This window comes from Mustelus asterias, chromosome 11 (assembly GCF_964213995.1).
Source record: "Mustelus asterias chromosome 11, sMusAst1.hap1.1, whole genome shotgun sequence".
NCBI lineage: Eukaryota > Metazoa > Chordata > Chondrichthyes > Carcharhiniformes > Triakidae > Mustelus > Mustelus asterias.
Genome location: NC_135811.1, coordinates 61,504,022 through 61,528,755, shown reverse-complemented (window position 1 = coordinate 61,528,755; position 24,734 = coordinate 61,504,022).

The following is a 24,734-nucleotide window of genomic DNA, read 5'->3' as shown; positions in this document are numbered from 1 at the left end:
TCGTCAGTTTACTGTTTTTAAAAAGCTGTTCTAAAGCATATCGATATGACATCACCCCAACAGGGGTGGACTTTCCAATGTTGGGGAGGATATTGCATTGACGCAACCACATCACTGGAGAGGAGGCAGGGACAATTGCTCTAGGAAATCTTGCTGGCACACAATGTGTTTTGTGCGTCTTGCAATATTTTGTGCCCCCATCACAATTTTAACCCATGGCAAACAGGGACGCAAAATTCGAGCCATTATTATTAATTTACAGCTCTATGTACATCTTAGGAACTCTGCACAAGGCTGGACTTCTCCTACCCACCTATGTTACATAGTCAAGTGATCATGGCATCATAATTACATCAGTATTACTCTACATCTACCCTCAAGTCTTTGTCCCAATTACATACATCCTCCTACATCCCCCTCAAAGTATCAGACATCACCGAGATAGTCTCTGTGGCTTTGACCAATCTCCCTAATCTTGTTCTGATCCTTTTCCAAAATCGAGGATATTCTACTCTCTCTCCATTCACTGAGTCTCCTTCTCCTGGGTGGTAGTAGAGCTTTGCCTTTTTTCTTGTTCCCTATATCCATCTGGATCTGAATATTAAGCTATTGGCTTTCTTTACATGGATAATAAAGCACGGTGGTTTCTCTTTATATTTCCCTGGTTTGTTTCAATTCTTTAAGATCTCGGTTATGGAGCTCTTTCTATTATTAGGCCTCCCTCTGTTGGTCTCATATTCATACTCTCTTCCTTTGCTGGGGCCTGTATTTTATGCCTGAGGTTGAAGTTATGAGATTATTTATGTCTCTATTGCTCCTTATGTTTTTTCTAACTGTCATAATCATTTGAAATGATTGATTTTTGGTTCTAGTTTCTGTTGCAGAGCTGGGAGTTGTGTTCTCAGTTGTGCCCACATTAACAATTCTGATGATGAAAACCCATTTTGTAGCAGTAAGGGTTTTATAGCTAAGAAGGGCTAAGTCGAAATCTTCATTAAGTCTTTGAACACCTCTCTCAGCTTCTCTATTTGCTTGAGGATACCGAGGTGAGTTGGTGACATGAATGAATCCATATTCCTTCACAAAGTTGCAGAATAATTCATTAGCAAATTATGGACCATTGTCTGACACTACAATGTCTGGGATGCCATGTGTTGTGAAGATACTTTTCAGTGATTAAATGACTGCTTCCGAAATGATGCTGTACATTCTGTGTACTTTAATCCATCTGGAGCAGTAATCAATGACAAATTAAAAATTCAATTAATCCCAGCTCTCACAGTGTTGATGGAAAAGTAGAGGGTGACAAAGGTTCTCTCTGCTCTTAGCTGTTCAATGCACAAGACAATTTGAAATTAGTTCTTCTATAGTACGAGTAATGCCTGTCCACTGCTGGGCTCTTGCTCGACATTTTGCTATCCCCAAGTGACCTTGATTAATTTCTTGGAGAATATCAATCCTAACTGTTCTTGGAATGAATATTCTGTCACTAAAGGCTAGGAGATTATCAATGATTCTGAGATGTTTTCTCTGTTAGAGGTACTGCTGCAGTCTGGGTTGCTAAGTCTGATCATCCTTCTAGACAGTACTTTTTTATCTGGACACATTCATCACCTTGCTGTTATCAGAGTCATAGAGGTATACAGCACAGAAAAAGGCTCTTTGGCCCACTGTGTCTGTGTCAATCAAAGACAAACCTCCTAACTGTTCTAATCCCATTGTCCAGCCAGTGCACATCTAAATACTTCTTAAATGGTATGAGGGATTCTGCCTCCACCACCCTTTCAGACAGCAAGTTCCAGACTCCCACCATCCTTAGTGTGAAAACGTTTTTCCTCACATCCCCTCTCAACCTCCTGCCCCTTACCTTAAATCTATGCCCCCTTGTCATTGATCCCTCCACCAAGGGGAAGAGTTTTTACTATATCTATGCCCCTCATAATTTTATACATCCCCCTCAGTCTCCTCTGCTCCAAGGAGAACAACCCCAGTCTATCCAATCTGTCTTCATAACTAAAACTCTCCAGCCCAGGCAACATCCTGGTAAATCTCCTCTGCACCCTTTCCAATGCTATCACATCCCTCCTATAATGTGGATTCCAGACTGCACACAGTACTCTAGCTGTGGCCTAACCAACATTTTATATAATTCCAGCATGACCTCCCTGCTCTTAAATTCTATGCCTCAGCTAATATAGGCATTTATACCACATCGTCAGATGGAGTGGAATTTCCACTCCATCTGACGAAGGAGCAGCGCTCCGAAAGCTAATGGTATTTGCCACCAAATAAACCTGTTGGACTTTAACCTGGTGTTGTTAAAACTCTTACTGTGTTCACCCCAGTCCAATGCCGGCATCTCCACATCATGGCCATTACAGAGACATGGTTGCAGGATGGTCACAACTGGGAGTTAAATATCCAGGGGTATCAGACTGTTCGGAGGGACCAACGGGAAGGTAAGGGAGGTGGTGTAGCTCTGATATTTAAGGATGACATCAGGGCGGTAGTGAGAGATGATATAGGTTCTATGGAAAAAAGATTGAATTCATTTGGGTGGAAATTAGAAATAGTAAGGAGAAAAAGTTATTGATAGATGTAGTCTATAGGCTACATGACATAATAATATCATGGTGGGGTGAGAAATAAACAAGGAAATAACTGATGCATGTAAAAATGGTACAGCAATTATCATGGGGGATTTTAATCTACATATCAATTGGTCAAACCAGGTTGGTCAAGGCAGCCTTGAGGAGGAGTTCATAGAATGTATCCACGATAGCTTCCTTGAACAGTATGTAATGGGACCTACGAGGGAGCAAGCTATTCTAGATCTGGCCCTGTGTAATGACAGTAAGAAGTCTCACAACACCAGGTTAAAGTCCAACCTGTTGGACTTTAACCTGGTGTTGTGAGACTTCTTACTGTGCTTACCCCAGTCCAACGCCGGCATCTCCACATCATGACTACCTGTGTAATGAGACAGGAAAAATTAATGATCTTACAGTTAGGGATCCTCTTGGAAGAAGAAATCACAGTATGATTGAATTTAAAATACAAATGGAGCGTGAGAAGGTAAAAGTCAATATCAGTATTCTGTGCTTAAACAAAGGAGACTGCAAAGGGATGAGGGAGGCGTTGGCTATGGTAGACTGAGAGCAAAACTTTTATGGTGGGACAATTGAGGAACAGTGGAAGACTTTCAAAGCGATCTTTCACAGCGATCAGCAAAAGTATATACCAGTGATAAGGAACGACTGTAGAAAAGGAGATAACCAGCTATGGATATCTAAGGAAATAAAGAACAGTATCAAACTGAAAGAAAAGGCATAAAAAGTGGCAAAGATTAGTGGGAAACTAGAGGATTGGTAAATCTTTAAAGGTCAACAGAAAGCCACAAAAAAAATTATAAAGAAAAATAAGATGGATTATGGGAGTAAACTAGCTCAGAATATAAAAACAGATAGCAAAGGTTTCTACAAATATATAAAACAAAAAAGAGTGGCTAAAGTAAACATTGGTCCTTTAGAGGATGAGAAGGGGGATATAATAACTGGAAATGAGAAAACGGCTGAGGCATTGAACAGGTATTTTGTGTCGGTCTTCACAGTGGAAGATACAAATAACATGCGAAAAATTGATGACAGAAAGGCTATGGCAGGTGAGAACCTAGAAACTATCATTATCATGAAAGAGGTAGTGTTGAGCAAGCTAATGGGGCTAAAGGTAGACAAGTCTCCTGGCCCTGATGGAATGCATCCCAGGGTATTAAAAGAGATGGTGGGGAATAGCAAATGCACGAGTGGTAATTTACTAAAATTTGCTGGACTCTGGCGTGGTTCCCGCAGATTGGAAAACAGCAAATGTGACGTCACTGTTGAAAAAAGGAGGTAGGCAAAAGGGGGCTACTATAGGCCGGTTAGATTAACTTCTGTAGTAGGGAAAATGCTTGAATCTATCATCAAGAAAGAAATAGTGAGATATCTGGATAGAAATTGTCCCATTGGTAAGACACAGCATGGGTCCATGAAGGGCAGGTCATGTTTGACTAATTTGGTGGAATTCTTTGAGAACATTACATGCGCAATGGACAATGGGGAACCTGTGGATGTGGTGTATCTGGATTTCCAGAAGGCATTTGACAAGATGCTGCACCAAAGACTGCTACATAAGATAAAGGTGCACAGTGTTACGGGTAATGTATTAGTATGGATAGAAGATTGGTTAATTAACAGAAAGCAAAGAGTGAGGGTAAATGGGTGTTTTTCTGGTTGGCAATCAGTGACTGGTGGTGTGCCTCAGGGATCAGTGTTGGGACCGCAATTGTTTATGATTTACATAGATGATTTGGAGTTGGGGACCAAGTGTAGTGTGTCAAAATTCGCAGATGACACTAAGATGAGTGGCAGAGGAAAGTGTGCAGAGGACGCTGAAAGTCTGCAAAAAGATATAGATAGTCTAAGTGAGTGGGCGAGGGTCTGGCAGATGGAGTACAATATTGGTAAATGTGAGGTCATCCATTTTGACAGGGATAACAGCAAAATGGACCATTATTTAAATGGTAAAAAATTGCAGCATGCTGCTGTGCAAAGGGACCTGGGTGTCCTTGTGGAAGAATCACAAGGTGCAGCAGGTAATTAAGAAGGCAAATGGAATTTTGTCCTTCATTGCTAGAGGAATGGAGTTTAAAAACAACAAGGTTATGTTGCAGATGTATAGGGTGCTGATGAGGCCATATCTGGAGTACTGTGTACAGTTTTGGTCTCCTTACTTGAGAAAGGATATACTGGCACTGGAGGGGGTGCAGAGGAGATTCACTAGGTTGATTCCGGAGTTGAGAGGGTGGTTTATGAGGAGAGACTGAGTAGACTGGGGCTATACTCATTGGAATTCAGAAGAATGAGGGGAGACCTTATAGAAACATATAAGATTATGAAGGGAATAGATAAGATAGAAGCAGGGAAGTTGTTTCCACTGGCAGGTGAAACTAGAACTAGGGCGCATAGCCTCAAAATAAGGGGAAGCAGATTTAGGACTGAATTGAGGAGGAACTTCTTCACACAAAGGGTTGTGAATCTGTGGAATTCCCTGCCCAGTGAAGCAGTTGAGGCTACCTCATTGAATGTTTTTAAGGCAAGGATAGATAGATTTTTGAACAGTAAAGGAATTAAGGGTTATGGTGAGCAGGTGGGTAAGTGGAGCTGAGTCTACGAAAAGATCAGCCATGATCTTATTGAATGGCGGAGCAGGCTCGAGGGGCCAGATGGCCTACTCCTAGAAATCATAGAAACCCTACAGTGCAGAAGGAGGCCATTCGGCCCATCGAGTCTGCACCGACCACAATCCCACCCCACATATTTACCCGCTAATCCCTCTAACCTACGCATCCCAGGACTCTAAGGGGCAATTTTTAACCTGGCCAATCAACCTAACCCGCACATCTTTGGACTGTGGGAGGAAACCGGAGCACCCGGAGGAAACCCACGCAGACACGAGGAGAATGTGCAAACTCCACACAGACAGTGACCCGAGCCGGGAATCGAACCCGGGACCCTGGAGCTGTGAAGCAGCAGTGCTAACCACTGTGCTACCTACTCCTAGTTCTTATGTTCTGAGATCCGCTGATCCTTGGTGCTTCCCAGGGTCCTGCTGTTCATCATGTATTTCCTTGTCTTTTTTATCCTGTCCAAGCGCATCACCTCCTCACACTTATCGGATTGAATTCCATTAGCCACTGAACACGATTTGCTATCCCACTAATTCTCGTATCATCTGCGAACTTACTGATCAACACTCCTACATTCGAGTCTAATTAAGCCACAAGCAGCAAAGGCCCCAACTCTGATCCCTGCAGGACCCCAATGGACAGTGTTCCAGTCAGAAAAACACCCATCATGCTCTGCTTCCTGCCCCTCAGCCAATTTTGGATCCAATTTGCCAAATTTCCTTGGATCCCATGGGTTCTTACCTTCGCTATCAGGCTCCTTGTTGAATTCAAAAGCCTTGTTGAATTCCAAGCAGACTATGTCAAATGCATTGCCCTCATCTACACACCTGGTCACCTCTTTGAAAAATTCAATCAAGTTGGTCAGACATGGGGTGGAAATTTACGACGCATTCGCGCCTGTTTTTTGGCTGGAAAATGTTGTAAAATTGGGTGTGTTTCGACTAGCTGGAATGGCGTCAGTTTTCACGCCAATTTCCATTTTATCAAGAAAAACAAATTGGCACGATTGGGAGCCTGCCCAAAATGGGCGAAACGTCAATTCGCATTCATCACAATGTCATTAGGGAACTTCACTCTCAATCGTCCCAGCTCACCAGCCGTAACGACCTCATTCGCTACAGCCGGATCGGTCTGGAAAACACCTCATGTATAAAAGAGAGATTCAGACGCTTGATCAGTGAGGGTGAGTGAGGAGGTAAGTCTCTGCTTTCAAATTGCTCCGTGCTGTTCAGGATGGGGGTTGTTTTGTGGCGGCCATGTTGTGTTTCAGGTCGGGGGGGCTGCGACTGTGGGGGGTGATGGGGGGCTGTTGTTGCTCATGGGGCCTAACCTCTGACTCTCAGCACAGACCCGGCTCAAAGTGCAGACATCAGGTCTTAGCACTGACTCTGGGTCCTAGTGCATGATGTGGAGATGCCGGCGTTGGACTGGGGTAAACACAGTAAGTAGTTTAACAACACCAGGTTAAAGTCCAACAGGTTTATTTGGTAGCAAAAGCCACACAAGCTTTCGGAGCTGCAAGCCCCTTCTTCAGGTGAGTGGGAATTCTGTTCACAAACAGAGCATATAAAGACACAGACTCAATTTACATGAATAATGGTTGGAATGCGAATACTTACAACTAATCAAGTCTTTAAGAAACAAAACAATGTGAGTGGAGAGAGCATCAAGACAGGCTAAAAAGATGTGTATTGTCTCCAGACAAGACAACCAGTGAAACTCTGTGGGGGTTACAGATAGTGTGACATGAACCCAATATCCCGGTTGAGGCTGTCCTCGTGTGTGCGGAACTTGGCTATCAGTTTCTGCTCAGCGACTCTGCGCTGTCGTGTGTCGCGAAGGCCGCCTTGGAGAACGCCTACCCGAATATCAGGGGCCGAATGCCCGTGACCGCTGAAGTGCTCCCCAACAGGAAGAGAACAGTCTTGCCTGGTGATTGTCGAGCGGTGTTCATTCATCCGTTGTCGCAGCGTCTGCATAGTTTCCCCAATGTACCATGCCTCGGGACATCCTTTCTTGCAGCGTATCAGGTAGACAACGTTGGCCGAGTTGCAAGAGTATGTACCGTGTACCTGGTGGATGGTGTTCTCACGTGAGATGATGGCATCTGTGTCGATGATCCGGCACGTCTTGCAGAGGTTGCTGTGGCAGGGTTGTGTGGTGTCATGGTCACTGTTCTCCTGAAGGCTGGGTAGTTTGCTGCGGACAATGGTCTGTTTGAGGTTGTGCGGTTGTTTGAAGGCAGGCAGCAACAAGCACTGTTGCAGGTGGGGGATCGGCTGGAAACTCTCTAAAGTGGCACTAGTGCAGCCTCAGGACTTGTCAGGCAGCACTATCTGTGGCCACTACTGCATGGATTCTGTGTGTGTGTTTCTGAGTGGGGGAGTTGAATGCAGGAGGGGAGGTGGTGGGGGGGGAGGGCTATGTTGCCATTCTGGGTTCTGTGGGGGGGAATATAGGGAGTGTGTGTTGCTGGGGGTCTGTGGGGGTATGGGGAGTGTGTGTTGCTGAGGGTCTGTGGGGGGGGGGGGGGTGTATGGGGATTGTGTGGCTAGGGATGAGCAGAGTTCTTTAACATCTCCATCTGTCTCTCCCCTTCCCCAAATTCCACTCCCCCCCACCCCGCACCCCCAACCCACTGATCTTTTGGTTGCTGCTGGAGCTGAGGAGGGGGAGCAGGAGGATGAGTTGCGAGCAGAGGAGGCCCAGACCTTACCACACGCAGGAGTAGAGGGAGATGGCTGCTGCAGGCAGGACATGGCCGCCATTCGCCCCAAGGTGGGTGGAGGGGGGGGCGGGTGCAGGAGAAGGAGGGAGCGGAAACCCTGGTAGTTTCTGCGCGCGAGTGTCTTTCCAGCAACTGTCAGACATCGCTTGCCGCCGATGGCTCCGAAAGGAGACAGTGCGATGACACCTGTGCAATTTGTTGCAGGATCTGGCACCTCGAGGCATGGGGTTAGGGCACCTACCTGGACCAGGCCCAGCGGGAAGCCCAGACTGCAGGATTCGCAGCCATCGTGGGGATGCCAAATGTACAGGGGGCTATAGACTGCACTCAGGTCGCCCTCAGGTCCCCGATTCAAAATCCAGGAAGATTCATGAACTGAAAGGTCTTCCATTCAATAAATGTGCAATTGGTGTGTGACCATCAGCTGAATATCATGCACGTCTGCGCCAGACACCCTGGCAGCGTGCATGACAGCTTCATATTGTGGAGTTCTGATGTCCTGACAGTCTGACAGTGCAGAGGCCTGAGACTGATGTGGAGACCCAACATAATGAGGCCCGCGTTGCATAGAATCATAGAATTCCTATAGTGCAGAAGAAGGCTACTCAGCCCATTGGGTCTGCACCATTAACAATCCCACCCATCCCCATAACTCTACATATACACCCTGCCAATCCCTCTGACACCAAAGGTCAATTTAGCATAGCCAATCCACTTAACCCTCACATCTTTGTACTGTGGGAGGAAACTGGAGCACCTGGAAGAAACCCACGCAGACACGGGAAGCATGTGCAAACCCAACACAGACAGTGATCCGAGGCCGGGAATCGAATCTGAGTCCCTGGCGCTGTGAGGCAGCAGTGCTAACCACTGTGTCACCGTGCTACCCACCCGTTCGATAGTGGAGTGGTGCATAGGGCTCCTCAAATTGCGATTCGGGTGCCTGGACCGCTCTGGTGGGGCACACCAATGTAACTGTCTGATATCGTCCCGCATTGTGGTGGTGTACTGTGCCTTACACAACCTGGCGCAGTAGCGAGGAGACCTTTTTGAGGAGAATATGGAGGCCGACCAGCTGGGCGTCGCTAGGGAGGAGGCCACCTGGCAGCAGGAGGAGAAGGAAAAGGAGGACGAAGATGAGCAAGACCACCCAGGCGCTAGAGGGCTGGCAGCAGCAAGTGAAGGCGGCGAGGGAGACTCTGATCACCACGCGCTTTGGTCACTAGGGGCCTCTGTTGCCGCCCGTGGGTTCTATCCTCCCCACCTTCGAGTCCTACAATCTCCTGCAACATTGTAACACCTGTTGTGAAGTTAGTCTTTGTGAAAATTATGAATACTTGGAAAAAATGCTAAGAGTTGTAAAATTGTATGTTTAAAAAGTGGTTTTGTTTTTTACCGTCCAAAAGAGCTGCAGGTGCAAAGATCCAGTACAGACTGAAACAATGTATCAGGAAAAAACAACAGGGTTGCTTTGATAACAGGCTTTAGGCATTTGAATCAGATCATGTTTTGTATTTTAACCAATCAATTTAAAATAGGCATTTGAATCACAGCAGTCTATCAAATATGAACTTTATGTTTTGATAACCTGTAAACCAATCATATTGTGCAAACTTTTGTATGTCATTGGGGGTATAAAAGATACAGCTCCCAGGTCCAAACCACCAGAAAGACAGCCATGACCTCAGCCACCAGCTACTGCCATAGTTCACAGCTCTCTCAGAGAGAGAGAGAGAGAGAGAGAAAGAGAGGCACAGACACAGACAGGCAGCAACTTTCTGCCAGTGTAACAGCCACATTTATGTCTTAAGAGAAAGCCTCATTTCATTTCAGCAGAACAGATCAATGGAACACAGGAGAAGTCAACAAAGAAGAAAGAAGATTCCGGGAAGATGACAAACCTGACTGCATTTTGAGTGTGACTAAAAATTCTATTTTCTGTTTGTTAATAAGTGAGAATTGTAATTATCTAAACAGCATTCCATTAGAATAGTGTTTTATTCGGTTAATAGTTTAGTTAACTTGTTCACTATTAGTTAGATAAATAAAGTGTTACTTGTTTCTTTTTAAAGAGAGAGTCTCAGGTAGTTATTTTGATTTAACCACTAAAAATTGCTGTAGGCAGATCGTACTATTTCTCACATACTCTTTAAATAGATTATGAAAGGGAGGTACTTATCTTTGAGTGGTTGAGTGTTAGTTCCCTGAGAGGAGACTACCCTCCCCTTCATAACGCACCAGAGTGGTGAACCTGGGTACGCTGTTCTAGCGGGTTTCTGTGGCAGGCAGGAGGGTGATTTGCTATGTGCCATTGTGGTGATGCCCTGGTGCAAACTAGTCTGACTCCTACCTGAGCTCCGCATGCACGCTGGCACCGGGCCCACATCTGAGTGGTGGGTAAGGGAGCATTAAACCCCCATGCAGAGCCTTGGGCCAGGTGGAGTGTGGGGGTGGGGGGAGGGAATTTCTCGTGGCTTCTGGGGATGCCATGGCAGGTGCTGTAAGCCGCTGCCAATGCATGCCACCCACTGTAGCCAGTGAATTATTTGGGTGTCTTGATTTTCTCAGTAACAGTGCATTGAGGGGCCTCCCACACTAAAATTAATGTGCAGGATCCCTCCGGCGACCGTCAGGGTAAGTACATCCCGGTAAGAGGCTAATTAGAGACAGGTTAGTCACAGGTGAGGCGTGAAATAACATTAATTGTTGCCAATAATAGTGCTTTCAAAATAAGTGATAATAAAAAACATGTGAACGTGAGATTTTAAGTGCCTAAATATTCTACCTATTGTTGCCCTTCACCTGTGCCATCTTAGTGCCGCTATAACTTCTTAACCTTATGTGGCCTACCACTATGTCTCGGGGTCTCTCCAGGATGTACATTGGAGGTGGAGGTGGCCAGCTGCCTACTGAGCCCCACGCCCCTTGGCGATTGTCCTCTGAAGAGCCTGGACCTTGAGGGCCCTGGCCGGCTTCCAGGTGTCAGGGGCGTATCCATGACACCCTCTTCATCCCGCTGCCTCTGAGATGCCTCTTCAGGAAGAGAGGAGTCAGAAGGTGTAGCCACAGCCCCACCTTCCTGGGTGGAAGATCCCGACATGGGCTTGAGCCCTTCCTTCTCCCTCGGGGTTCCTGTGGGCCCCGGGTCACTCCATCGGATGGCGGTGCTTCTGCAGTGAGCTTCAGAAGCTCCTGCCTCACCTGGCCCTGCCAGTCCTGGAGGACCACCTGCCTTCTTGCCATGATGGTCGAGCCCTCTGCAACGGCCACCTGAGTCGGGGGCCACCTGTCAATGGCAGCAGCAAGTGCCCTCTGAGACTGCAGCCCCTCAGCCATGATCCTCTGTGAGTTGGCCACGTTCTCAAGGGCGGCAGCTGTGTCTCAGCACTGTCCCGGTGGGTCTCCTACAAGCTCTCGAGCCTCTCAGCCATGGGCTGCAGAATCTTGAGAAGCTTGTTGAGGGCCTCGGCAGTGGCCTGCTGTGACATGGCTGTGGCCCTCTGGGACTCTGCTGTGGGCTGCTGTGACTCGGTCATTGCTTGGAACCTGCCAGTCATGGTGATGATTTCCTGCCCCAGGCTTTCCACCATGGATGCTACGCTTGCAGTGTTGGCTTGGGAACCACAAAAGCTTTGGGACTCCTCCCAACAGCCTCACAGTCGGTCCAGTGTTGCTGTCAGCCCCTCCTGCATTCCATTGCTCTGTTGCTGCATATCCAGCAGATGAGGGAGAAGTGATCACAGAGATCCAGCATGTAGCCTAGGGCCAGTTGAGTCCTTGCCTCCAGCAGGCCCCCATGTGCCTGAGGCCTCAGACTTTCCTTCCCCCACCTGATGTCATCAGATGTGTTGTGCGCACCAGAGAGTGATCCAGATGCCTTGCCATTAACTTGGCCCACCCCTGTGAGAGTCTCTGGGATGGTTAGTTGCGAGGTGGAAGCTGACACAAAACTGGTGCCAGCCTTGGAGGTTCCTTCATCCGCTTCCTCCAAGGAGTCTTCCGAACTGTCAGGGGAAGGATGGGTGGGAGCAGCAGTGGAGGCCATGATGCCAGATGGCGCATTGGGGTCCCTTCCTGGAACACAGGACATAAGGTTAAGTGCAAGGGAGGGAGTGGAATCTGGGCTGCATGCAATTTACCTGAGATTTCTCTAACAAGTTGGGGATTGGCAGGTGTTCACTTCTAAATGCGGGGACAAAAGGGGAATGTATAATAGGGGACAAAGAAATGGCCGAACAAGTGAATACATACTTCGGTTCTCTCTTCACAAAAGAAGACATAAATTAGATGCCAGAAATGTTGGAGAATGCAAGATTTAGTGAGATGGAAGAACTGAGGGAGATCAGTATTAGTAGAGAAATGGTGCTGGGAAAATTTATGACATTGAAGGTGGATAAATCTCCAGGGCCTGATAATCTACATCCCAGAGTAGTTAAGGAAATTGCTCTCGAAATAGTGGATGCATTGGTGGCCATCTTCCAGGATTCTATAGACTCTGGAACAGTCCCTGCAGATTGGAGGGTAGCTAATGTCACTCTAGTATTCAAAAAGGGAGGTAGAGAGAAAATGGAATTATAGACCAGTAAGCTTAACTTCGGTAGTGGGGAAAATTCTCGAATCCATTATCAAGGACTTAGAAAGCAGTGGCAGGATCAGACAGAGTCAGCATGGATTTATGAAGGGGAAATCATGCTTGACAAATCTGTTGGAATTCTTTGAAGATGTAACTAGTAGAGTTGACAAGGTCCGGGAGCCAGTCGGTGTGGTATATTTGGACTTTCAGAAAGCATTTGACAAAGTCTGGCATAAATGATTATCGTGCAAGATTAAAGCGCATGGGATTGGGGGAAGTGTATTGAAATGAATAGAAAACTGGTTGGCAGAGAGAAAACAAATAGTAGGAATTAATGGGTGCTTTTCAAATTGACAGGCAGTAACTAGTGGGGTGCCACAGGGATCAGTGCTGGGACCCCAGATATTCACAATACAGACTGACTGGACTGTCGTTTCTTGGTTTATCCCTCCCTCCCTTCTATTTTTCTTTCCTTTCGCAAACTGTGTTTTAGATCAGCAGACAATTTTGAATGTGCTAACCTTCCACAGTTGTGGCACTCTGCTCCCCCTGTTGGGCATTCCTACCACTTACGCAGGTTCTTTCCACCATACTGACATCACTTCTAGAGCATTTGAGTATTTTCTCTGTTTGTGCAAGGTTTGTTTTGGTGTGCTTTCCCTCTTCTGGTTAACTACTGAATGACCTCATGCATTTGTTTCCTTTGGACTTCACTTTCCCCACGGACAATGGTCTACTTTACTTTCTGAGCTTGCTTTGCCTCATGATTTGTACAGCACTAATTGAAGATGCCATATTCCCAACCAAGCTGTTCCAGTATAGCCGCAACACTGGCATCGAACCACAATGTGGAAAATTGCTCAGGTATGTCCTGTACGCAAGGAACAGGACCAATTCAACCTGATCAATTACCGTCCCGTCAGTCTACTCCCGATCATCAGTAAAATGGTGGCAGGGGTCATCAACAGTCCTATCAAGAAGCACTTGGTCAGTAATAACCTGCTCACGGATTTTAAGTTTGGGTTTCGCTAGGGCCAATCAGCTCCTGACCTCATTACAACCTTGGTTCAAACATGGACAAAAGAACTGAACTCCAGAGGTGAGGTGAGAGTGACAGCCCTTGACATTAAGGTCGCATTTGACCGAGTATGGCATCAAGGAGCTTCAGCAAAACTGGAGTCAATGAGAATCAGAGGGAAAACCCTGTGCTGGTTGGAGTTATACCGAACATAAAGGAAGATGGTTATGGTAGTTGGAGGACAATCATCTCTGTTCATTACATCACAGGAGTTCTTCAGGGTAGTGTCCTAGGCCCAACCATCTTCAGCTGCTTCATCAATGGCCTTCCTTCCAAAATAAGGTAAGAAGTGGGGATGTTCAATGATGACTGCACAATGTTCAGCACCATTTGTGTCCCCTCAGACACTGAAGCAGTCCATGTCCAAATGCAGCAAGACTGACAGTATCCAGGCTTGGGCTAACAAGTGGCAAGTAACATTTATGCCACACAAGTGCCAGGCAACAAGAGAGGATCTAACCATCGTCCTTGACATTCAATGGCATTGGAATTGCTGAACCCCTCCACTATCAACATCCTGGAAGTTACCATTGACCAGAAACTAAACTGAAAAAGCCATGTAAGTACTATGGCTACAACGGCAGATCAAAGGATAGGAATCCTGCAGCCGGTATCTCACCTCCTGACTCCCCAAAGCCTGTCCACCATCTACAAGGCACAAGTCAGGAGTGTGAGAGAACACTCTCCACTTGCCTGGATGAGTGCAACTCCAATGACACTGAGACAGCACCTTCCAAATCCACGACCACTATTATCTAGAATAACAAGGGTAGCGGATACTTGAGAATAACACCACCTGGAGGTTCCCCTTCAAATGATTCACCCGACTTGGAAATATATCACTGTTCCTGCACTGTCACTGGGCCAAAAACCTGGAATTCCCTCTCCAACAGCACTTGGATGTACCTATATTTCAGGGACCTCAGTGATTCAAGAAGGCAGCTCACCACCATCTTCTGAAGGGCATCTAGGGATGGGAAATAAATGCTGGTTTGGCCAACTATGCCCACATCCCCGAACTGAATTTTTTAAAGAAAGTCAGATCTTCACTTGTTTGCAAGAGCTTCATCTAGGCCCCAACTAGAACATAGAACAGTACAGCACAGAACAGGCCATTCGGCCCACGATGTTGTGGCGAGCTACCATGCGATCATGAATCAATTCAGCCCCCAGTATTCCATAGTTGCAATTTGCTGCTAGCCTGAATAGATAATTGATGAATGAATCCAAGTATTGGCCAGGTTTTTGTTTTTGCTTGTTAAATTGTGCCATTCTATTATTCCATTTTTGTGAATGCCGAAATATGAATCAAATTCCTGGAGGACTTCATCTTAAAAGCTTGAAGTTTCATTGACTCTCTCACTGACCTGATCCTTTTGTTCCGTTTTGTGCAAACTGGAATGGTTCGATACCTGGGTATTCTCTTTCTCCAGTTGTCCCAGTGCCTGATGCAAATCTTCAGTGTTTTGGAATGGTTCTGCGAGTGCCAGTGTAGATTCCATGTTTGTATAAAACTTTGGACTTGTTGCTACTCCTGTTTGTTGATTTTGGTCTGTGCTGACTGCTGTCCGGACTCTGGGTCTATGTCTCAGATTTCATCTGCTGCATTCCTGATGCTCCAACTTTTTTTTGGTTAGTCTTCAATCCAATTCAAATTCAATTTGTCTTTCTTCTAAGGATCAGTTGACTTGTCAGATTTATAGTCTTTACTTGAAGTTTTTTATCTGAGTCTTTTACTCACTGTCTGCTGCCACCATATTTAGTTGTGTTCGGGGTCTAGACAGGGTTCTTCAGGGTTTATCTCTTTTCTCTAAGTAAGCTACCCAAGACGGTTGTTTGTAAAAAACAGTATTATTTATTTATACCTTTATGTACACCTTAGGAACTCTGCACAAGTTTGGACTTCTCCTTCCTTCCAGATTTCTGCTACTTAGTCATGTGTCATTACATCATAGTCACATCAGCTTCAGGTGCTTCTGTTGTTAACACTTTACTCTGCTGGTCAACAGGCTAAAAGGTTTCCTCTGTTTCCTTGTTCCTCTATTTCGTTTCTTAGTTATCCACCCTAGAATCAAGTTAGATTCCTTTATTATTATAATTATTATATTAAAGAGTTCAAAGATGTGTGGGTTAGGTTGATCGGCCATGCTAAATTGACCCTCTTGTCAAGGGAATTAGCAGGGTAAATGAGGGTTACAGGAATAGGGCCAGGGTGGGATTGTGGTCGGTACAGACTCGATGGGCCGAATGGCCTCCTTCTGTATTGTAAAAATTCTAATGGGAGAAGCACAAAATGAACATTACTGCAGGCATGTGCAACATGGGCAGATTCTTACTGGTGAATACCTAGGGAAACAAACTCACTCAGTAAAAAACTGAAAAGTATTTGCCATTATAGAATCATAGAATCATAGAAATCCTACAGTGCAGAAGGAGGCCATTCGGCCCATCGAGTCTGCACCGACCACAATCCCACCCAGGCCCCACCCCCACATATTTTACCCGCTAATCCCTCTAACCTACACATCCCAGGACTCTAAGGGACAATTTTTAACCTGGCCAATCAACCTAACCCGCACATCTTTGGACTGTGGGAGGAAACCGGAGCACCCGGAGGAAACCCACGCAGACACGAGGAGAATGTGCAAACTCCACACAGACAGTGACCCGAGCCGGGAATCGAACCCGGGACCCTGGAGCTGTGAAGCAGCAGTGCTAACCACTGTGCTACCGTGCCGCCCTTCAAATAATTTTAGCAGTGAGAGTGCCGCTGTTCAAATAATTTTAGCAGTGAGAGTAGAATTGTGTTCTGAAAGTCATCAAACCTTACTGCAGTATCACTGGTCACCTAATATGGCAATGATGAGTTAAAGGGGTCATTTTCTGCTCTCCTTTCAGGCACTCTCAAAAATCAACAGCAAGACTGCAAATTCAGGTGATGTGATTGGAAAATCACATACATCGTATGTTTGAATTTCTACTATAGCTACTCGTGAACTTACCCAAGCAAGGATCTCTGCTGCAAGCATGAAGTCAGAGGATGACCCGTGAAATATATCTAGGAGCAGCAGATGGGGGAGGTTTTTGGTAACCTGCCCTTTGTTGATAGCAAGCTTATTTTAAGTAAAATTAGGAAAATGAAGGTCAGCAAATCCCACATTGCTTCCTTCCTTATATCATCAGCTGGAAGAAATCTTGCCGAACATGCCTGTCTGACAGCAATAGTCTCAAACAACATAACCATTGATCTTAAAATCATTTATTTTCATTTAGCCAACTGCAGTAAATATTCTTCAACTGAAAAATCAGAGCTAGTAACATTGTGGAATTAACAATTAATTTCATTATTTAGAGAGTCAGCACAGAGCTTCATGTGATGGATGTGACATCCAGTCCAGGGCTATAAATCTGGCAGACTGACCTTGGGCCCAAATCCCTGATATGCACATGAAGCTCTGCATTATGAATACCACAAATAAACTGAAAAAGTTAAACAGTCACTGCTGGCTTTTATCAAACCTATATTCAGTAAGATTAATGAGCATCAGGATATTTAAAATCCACCGCTTAATCCAAACTATTAACCCTACTGCTCAATTTCCTATTTCCATCATATAAAACAGCCTTCACAATGGCCATTTACCCTGGGTCATGTACTGGGTATTATGTACTATTTATCTAGCTGGAATCTCTCCACATAAGCCACTCATAACATAAAACCATTGATTTTAGGAGATTCAAAAATGAAGGCACATTATAATATTGTACCTCATGTCTGGGCCACTTGGGAGTGTTTCATGAAGCCTTGGAACTAAATATAAACTCTGATTTACTGAATGCAGAGAGGGCTGGGAGTCAGAGGGTGGAGTGAAAAGGGGGAATGGAACACACTGAAATGCTCACCCAAACCAATCATACACTCAAATTCACACATAAACCCTCACTCAAATCTGAACTCAAGCCCTCACACTTAAACTTTTACTCAAACCCCCACTCGGATCCACACACAAACCTTCACTCAAATCCACACACAAACCAAAGAACAGTATAGCACAGGAACAGGCCCTTCCACCCACCAACTCCGTGCTGACACAAGTGCCTCTCTAATCTAATATTTTCTTGCCTCTACATGGTCCATATCCCTCTATTCTCTGACTATTTTTGTATCTATCCACATGCCTCTTAAATGTTGTTATAGAATCTGTTTCCACCATCTCCTCCGGCAGTGCGTTCCATGTATTCACCACCCTGTGTGTGAAAAACTTGTCCCTTACATCTCTTTTAAACTTTCCCCCTCTCACTTTCAACCTATGCCCTCGAGAAATTGACCTTTCGACCCTGGGAAAAAGACTCTGACTATCCATTCTATGACTTCACCTTCTGTATCAGCCTGCCATGAGGAACCTTATCGAAGGCTTTATTGAAGTCCATGTGTAAAACATCCACTGTCCTGACCTGGTCAATTTTTTTGTCACTTCCTCAAAGAACTCAATCAAGTTTGTGAGACACAATCTCCCCTTCACAAAACCATGCTGCCAATCGCTAATAAGCTTATTCTCTTCCAGATATGAGTACATCCTGTCCCTAAGAATCTTCTCCAATAGTTTCCCCACCATTGATGTAAGGCTCACAGGCCTGTAATTTTCTGGATTGTCTCTTCAGCCCTTCTTAAACAGAGGAACAACGTTAGCTCCTCTCCAATCCTCTGGTACCTCATCCGTAGCTACAGAGGATACAAAGATTTTGGCCAAGGCCTCAGCAATTTCTTCCTTCACCTCTCAGTTTTCTGGGACACACTTGTCCTGAATTGTTAGCAACTGATTTTTAAAAGACTCCCACATATCAGATGTGGATTTACCCTCTAACAGCCACCCCAGTCTACCCTCACTCAAATCCACACACAAACCCTCACTCAAATCCACACACAAACCCTCATTCAAATTCACTGGTTACAGTTTGTCAACTGATAATGGCCCATTTATCCTGACTCTCTTGTTCCTGTTAGTTATCCAAACCTCTATCTATGCTAATATATTACCCCAACACCTACTGGACCCTGCTAGTTACATTCTCAAAGAACTTTAAGAAATCTGACAAACATAATTTCCCTTTCATAAAACCATGTTGACTCTGCCTGATTTTATTATACTTCTCTAAATGTCCTGCTACAGCTTCCTTAATAATAAATTCCAATCTTTTCCCAATGATAGATGTTAGACTAACTGGCTTATTGTTTCCTGCTTTCTCTCCCTCCTTTTTTGGAGAGACATGTGATATTTATTGTTTTCAAATCTGCTGGGACCTTGCCAGAATCTAGGGAATTTGGAAGATTGTTTATATTTGGAAGACAATGAATCAACAGTCTTTGCAGGCCAGCAAACTCATCAGCCTTCAGTTCCATTAGTTTTCATCGAAACATATGAAACATACAAACAAGCAGCAGGAGTCGGCCATTTGGCCTCTTGAGCCATTTAATAAAATCATGGCTGATATGATAGGAACCTCAAATCTCTATCCCGCCTATCCCCCGATATCCTACACCCCCTTGCTTATCTAGAATCTATCCACATCTGCCTTAGAAATATTCATAGACTCTGTTTCCACTAACTTTACAGGCAGAGAGTTCCAAAGATGCATGACCTCTGAGTGAAGGAATTTCGCCTCATCTTGGGTCTTCCCAGCTTGGGTCACTGTCTGTGTGGAGTTTGCACATTCTCCCTGTGTCTGCATGGGTTTCCTCTGGGTACTCTGGTTTCCTCCCACGGTCCAAAGATGTGTGGGTTATGTGGATTGGCCATGCTAAATTGCCCCTTAATGTCAGGGGGTCTAGCTAGGGTAAATGCATGCGGTTATGGGGATGGCAATCCTCCTTCTGCTCTGTAGGATTCTATATCTCTGTTTTAAATGGGTGACTGCTTATTTTTAAACTGTGGCCTCTAGTTTTAGATTCTCCAACAAGAGGAAACATCCTCTTCACATCCACTCTGTCACTAACCCTCAGGATTTTACATGTTTCAATCAAGTTGCCCCTTACTTTTCTAAACTCCAGCAGATACAAGCCTAGTCTGTCCAACCTTTCCTCATCAGACAACCCACCCATTCCAGGTATTAATCTGGTAAACCTTCTCTAAACTATTTCCAATGCATTTACATCCTTCCTTAAATAAGGCTCTTAATGGAAAGGAAGATAGGCAGACTCATATTTAAATAGCCCCCTTTATGACCTCAGAATGTCAAAACTATTTACAGCCAATGAAGTACTTTTGAAACCCAGTCACATTGCAATGTAGGAAATGTGTCAACAAATTTGTAGATAACAAACTCCCACAAACAGCAATTTGATGATGATGTATTCCATTTAATTCATGTTAATTGAGTGATAAATATTGGCTTTGGAAAACTCCCCTGTTCTTCTCATGCCATGGGATTTCTTACGTCAAACTGGTAGAGCAGATAGGACCTCAGTTTAACGTTTCACCTGAAGATGGGGTATCTGACAGTGCAGCACTCCCTCATTAGGCACTGAGATGTCAGCCTAGGTCTTATTGTCAAATCTCTGGAGTGGAATCTGAGCCCACAGACTCCTAACTCAGAGAAGAGAATGCTAGATTTAAAAGGGAAAGACCACTTCCTCTGGTTGGGAAGTTACTGACAAGTTCAATCAAGTTAAAATGACTGAGGAGTTGAAGAGAGATGTTAGGAAAACTTTGTTTTTACACAAATTGGAGCCTGAAATGTTTCCCCATATTGAATAGTTGAGGAAAGGAACAATGTTCATTTTAGAGAAAAACTGGATAAATAGCTTATATCAGATCTGCCTCCTTTTCTCCAAGAAAAATAATTTCTCCAATCATTCTTCATAACTAAAGTTTTTCATCCCTGGGACCAATCTTGTGAATATTTTCTGCACTCACTCCGTGCCTTCTGAACTCAATACACCAGCTGAGACCGAAATAACGTCCTACACAAGTTCAATATAATCTCCTTGCTCTTGTACTCCATGCCCTTATTAATAAAGCTATGAGACTGTGTGCTTTATTATTTGTCCTCTCAACCTGTTCTGCCATCCTCAATGACTTACGCACATCCAGGACCCTCTGCTCTTGCACGCTCTTTAGAATTGTACCCTTTATTTTATATTTTCTCTGCATGTCTTCTTCTGTTGGGAAAAAGATACAAAAGTCTGAGATCATGTATCAACCGACTCAAGAATAGATTCTTCCCTGCTGCCATCAGACTTTTGAATGGACCTACCGTATATTAAGTTAATCTCTCTTAATCTCCCTAGCTATGACTGCAACACAACATCCTGCATCCTCTCCTTTCCTTCTCCCCTATGTACTCTATGAACGGTATGTTTTGTCTGTATAGCACGCAAGATACAATACTTTCACTGTATCCCCATACAATAATAAATCAAGTCAAATCCTTTCTCTTAAAATGAATTACTTCACATTTCTCTGCATTGAACCTCATCTGCCACCTGTCCGTTCATCCACCAACTTGTCAATGTTCTTCTGAAAATCTCCAGTCCTTCTCATGATTCACAATGCTTCCAAGTTTTGTACCACCTGCAAATTTTTAAATTGTGCCCTATACACTGAGGTCTAGGTCTTTAATATCGTAGAATCCCTACAGTACAGAGGGAGGCCATTTGGCCCATTGTGTTTGCACCAGCTTTCAAAACAATTCACTTGGTGCCATTCTTTTGCCTTCTCCCTGCAGCCCTGCGCTTTCTTCCTCGTCAAATCCCCTTTTGAATGCCTCAATTGAACTTGCCTCCACCACATTCACAGACAATGTATCCTAGACTTTAACCACTCGCTGGTGAAAAAGTTTTTCTCATATTGTTTTTGCTTCTTTTGCAAATTATTTAAAAACTGTGCACTCGCACCCTCGATCCCTTCATGAATGGGAATAGTTTCTCCCTATCTACTCTGTAATTTGACTATGAAATTGGTTGAATGATAGCAGAGTAGTGATTAAATTATGGTTTTCAGGTTGCAGGGAGGTTTATTGTGGAGTTCCAAGGGGTCAGTACTAGGGCCCTTATTTTTCATGAGAGGCCATTGTTGCACTGGGGTAGGTACAGTAAGAAGTCTCACAACACCAGGTTGAAGCCCAACAGGTTTATTTGGTAGCGTGAGCTTTCGAAGCGCTGCCCCATCATCAGGTGAGTGCAGGATTTTTATCACAAACAGGGCATATATAGACACAAACTCAATTACAAGATAATGGTTGGAATGCGAGTCTTAACAAGTAATCAAATCTTTACAGGTACAGACAATGCGAGTGGAGAGAGGGTTAAGTACAGGTTAAAGAGGTGTGAATTGTCTCATGCCAGGACAGTTAGTGAGATTTTGCAAGTCCAGGCAAGTTGTGGGGGTTACAGATAGTGTGACATGAACCCAAGACCCGGTTGAGGCCGTCCTCATGTGTGCGGAACTGGGTTATCAGTTTATGCTCAGCGATTCTGCGTTGTCGTGTGTCGTGAAGGCTGTCTTGGAGAACGCCTACCCAAAGATCATAGAACATCGAACATTACAGCGCAGTACAGGCCCTTCGGCCCTCGATGTTGCGCCGACCAGTGAAACCAATCTAAAGCCCCTCTAATCTGCACTATTCCAATATCATCCATATGTTTATCCAATAACCATTTGAATGCTCTTAATGTTGACGAGTCCACTATTCCACGCCCTTACTACTCTCTGAGTAAAGAACCTACCTCTAACATCTGTCCTATATCTCTCACCCCTCAATTTAAAGCTATGTCCCCTCGTGTTAGCCATCACCATCCGAGGAAAAAGGCTCCCACTGTTCACCCTATCTAATCCTCTGATCATCTTGTATGCCTCTATTAAGTCACCTCTTAACCTTCTTCTCTCTAACGAAAACAACCTCAAGCCCCTCAGTCTTTCCTCATACGATCTTCCCACCATACCAGGCAACATCCTGGTAAATCTCCTCTGCACCCTTTCCAACACTTCCACATATTTCCTATAATGCGGCGATCAGAACTGTACGCAATACTCCAAGTGCGGCCGCACCAGAGTTTTGTACAGTTGCAGCATGACCTCATGGCTCCGAAACTCAATCCCTCTACCAATAAAAACTAACACACCGTATGCCTTCTTAACAACCCTATCAACCTGGGTGCCAACTTTCAGGGATCTATGCACATGGACACCCAGATCCCTCTGTTCGTCCACACTACCAAGTATCTTACCATTAGCCCAGTACTCTGTATTCCTGATACTCCTTCCAAAGTGAATCGCCTCACACCTTTCCGCATTAAACTCCATTTGCCACCTCTCAGCCCAGCTGTGCAGCTTATCTATGTCCCTCTGTAACCTGCCACTTCCCCCCGCACTGTCTACAACTCCACCGACTTTAGTGTCATCCGCAAATTTACTAATCCATCCTTCTACGCCCTCATCCAGGTCATTTATAAAAATGACAAACAGCAGTGGCCCCAAAACAGATCCTTGCGGTACACCACTAGTAACTGAACTCCAGGATCAGAGGCCCTTGATTGCTGAGGTGACCCCCGACAGGAAGGGAACACTCCTGCCTAGTGACTGTCGAGCGATTGATGACATCTTCTCCGGAGCCTTCAACATGTCATTGATGAAGACGAACATCTCGCCAAGACCATCCCCACACCCCCACTACTTGCCTTCAAACAACCGCACAACCTCAAACAGACCATTGTTTGCAGCAAACTACCCAGCCTTCAGGGGAACAGTGACCTCGACACCACACAACCCTGCCACAGCAACCTCTGCAAGACGTGCCGGATCATCAACACGGATGCCATCATCTCACGTGAGAACAGCATCCACCAGGTACACGGTACATACTCTTGCAACTCGGCCAACGTTGTCTACCTGATATGCTGCAGGAAAAGATGTCCCGAGGCATGGTACATTGGCAGGACTATGCAGACGCTATGACAACAGATGAATGGACACCGCTCGACAATCACCAGGCAGGAGTGTTCCCTTCCTGTCGGGGAACACTTCAGCAGTCAAGGGCATTCAGCCTCTGATCTTCAAAGCGTTCTTCAAGGCGCACAACGCAGAATTGCCAAGCAGAAACTGATAGCCAAGTTCCACACACATGAGGACGGCCTCAACCGGGATCTTGGATTCATGTCACACTATCTGTAACCCCCACTACTTACCTGGCCTTGCAAAATCTCACTAGCTGTCCTGGCTTGAGACAATTCACATCTCTTTGACCTGTACTTAACCCTCTCTCCACTCACATTGTCTGTACCTTTAAGACTTGATTACCTGTTAAGACTCGCATTCCAACCATTATCTTGTAATTGAGTTTGTGTCTATATATGCCCTGTTTGTGATTCAAATCCTGCACTCACCTGATGAAGGGGCAGTGCTCCGAAAGCTCGTGCTACCAAATAAACCTGTTGGACTTTAACCTGGTGTTGTGAGACTTCTTACTGTGCTTATCCCAGTCCAACGCCAGCATCTCCACATCATGAAGAATAAGGGTCCCAGTACTGACCCCTGGGAACTCCACGATAAACCTCCCTGCAACCTGAAAACCATAATTTAATCACTATCCTGTTTGCTGTCATTCAACTAATTTCATAGTCAAATTACAGAGTAGATAGGGAGAAACTATTCCCATTCATGAAGGGATCAAGGATGAGAGTGCACAGTTTTTAAATAACCTGCAAAAGAAGCAAAAACAATATGAGAAAAACTTTTTCACCAGCGAGTGGTTAAGGTCTAGGATACATTGTCTGAGAATGTGGTGGAGGCAAGTTCAATTGAGGTATTCAAAAGGGAATTGGACTTATTTGACGAGGAAAAATGCGTAGGGCTGCAGGGAGAAGGCAAGAGAATGGCATCAAGTGAATTGTTTAGAAAGTTGGTGCAAACACAATGGGCTGAATGGCCTCTTTCTGCACTGTAACAGTTCTGTGGTATTTGAAGCAGAAGAAGAAAGGGAACAATGGAGACAGACAGAATATTGGGATTAGTTTTGATTATTGGAGAAGAGAGCTGGCATAGACAAGATTGATTGGGCAACTTCTTTCTGAACTGTTAAGTACCTGTGTTTCTCAAGTTCCCTGACAGATGTATATGACCACTTTCATGCA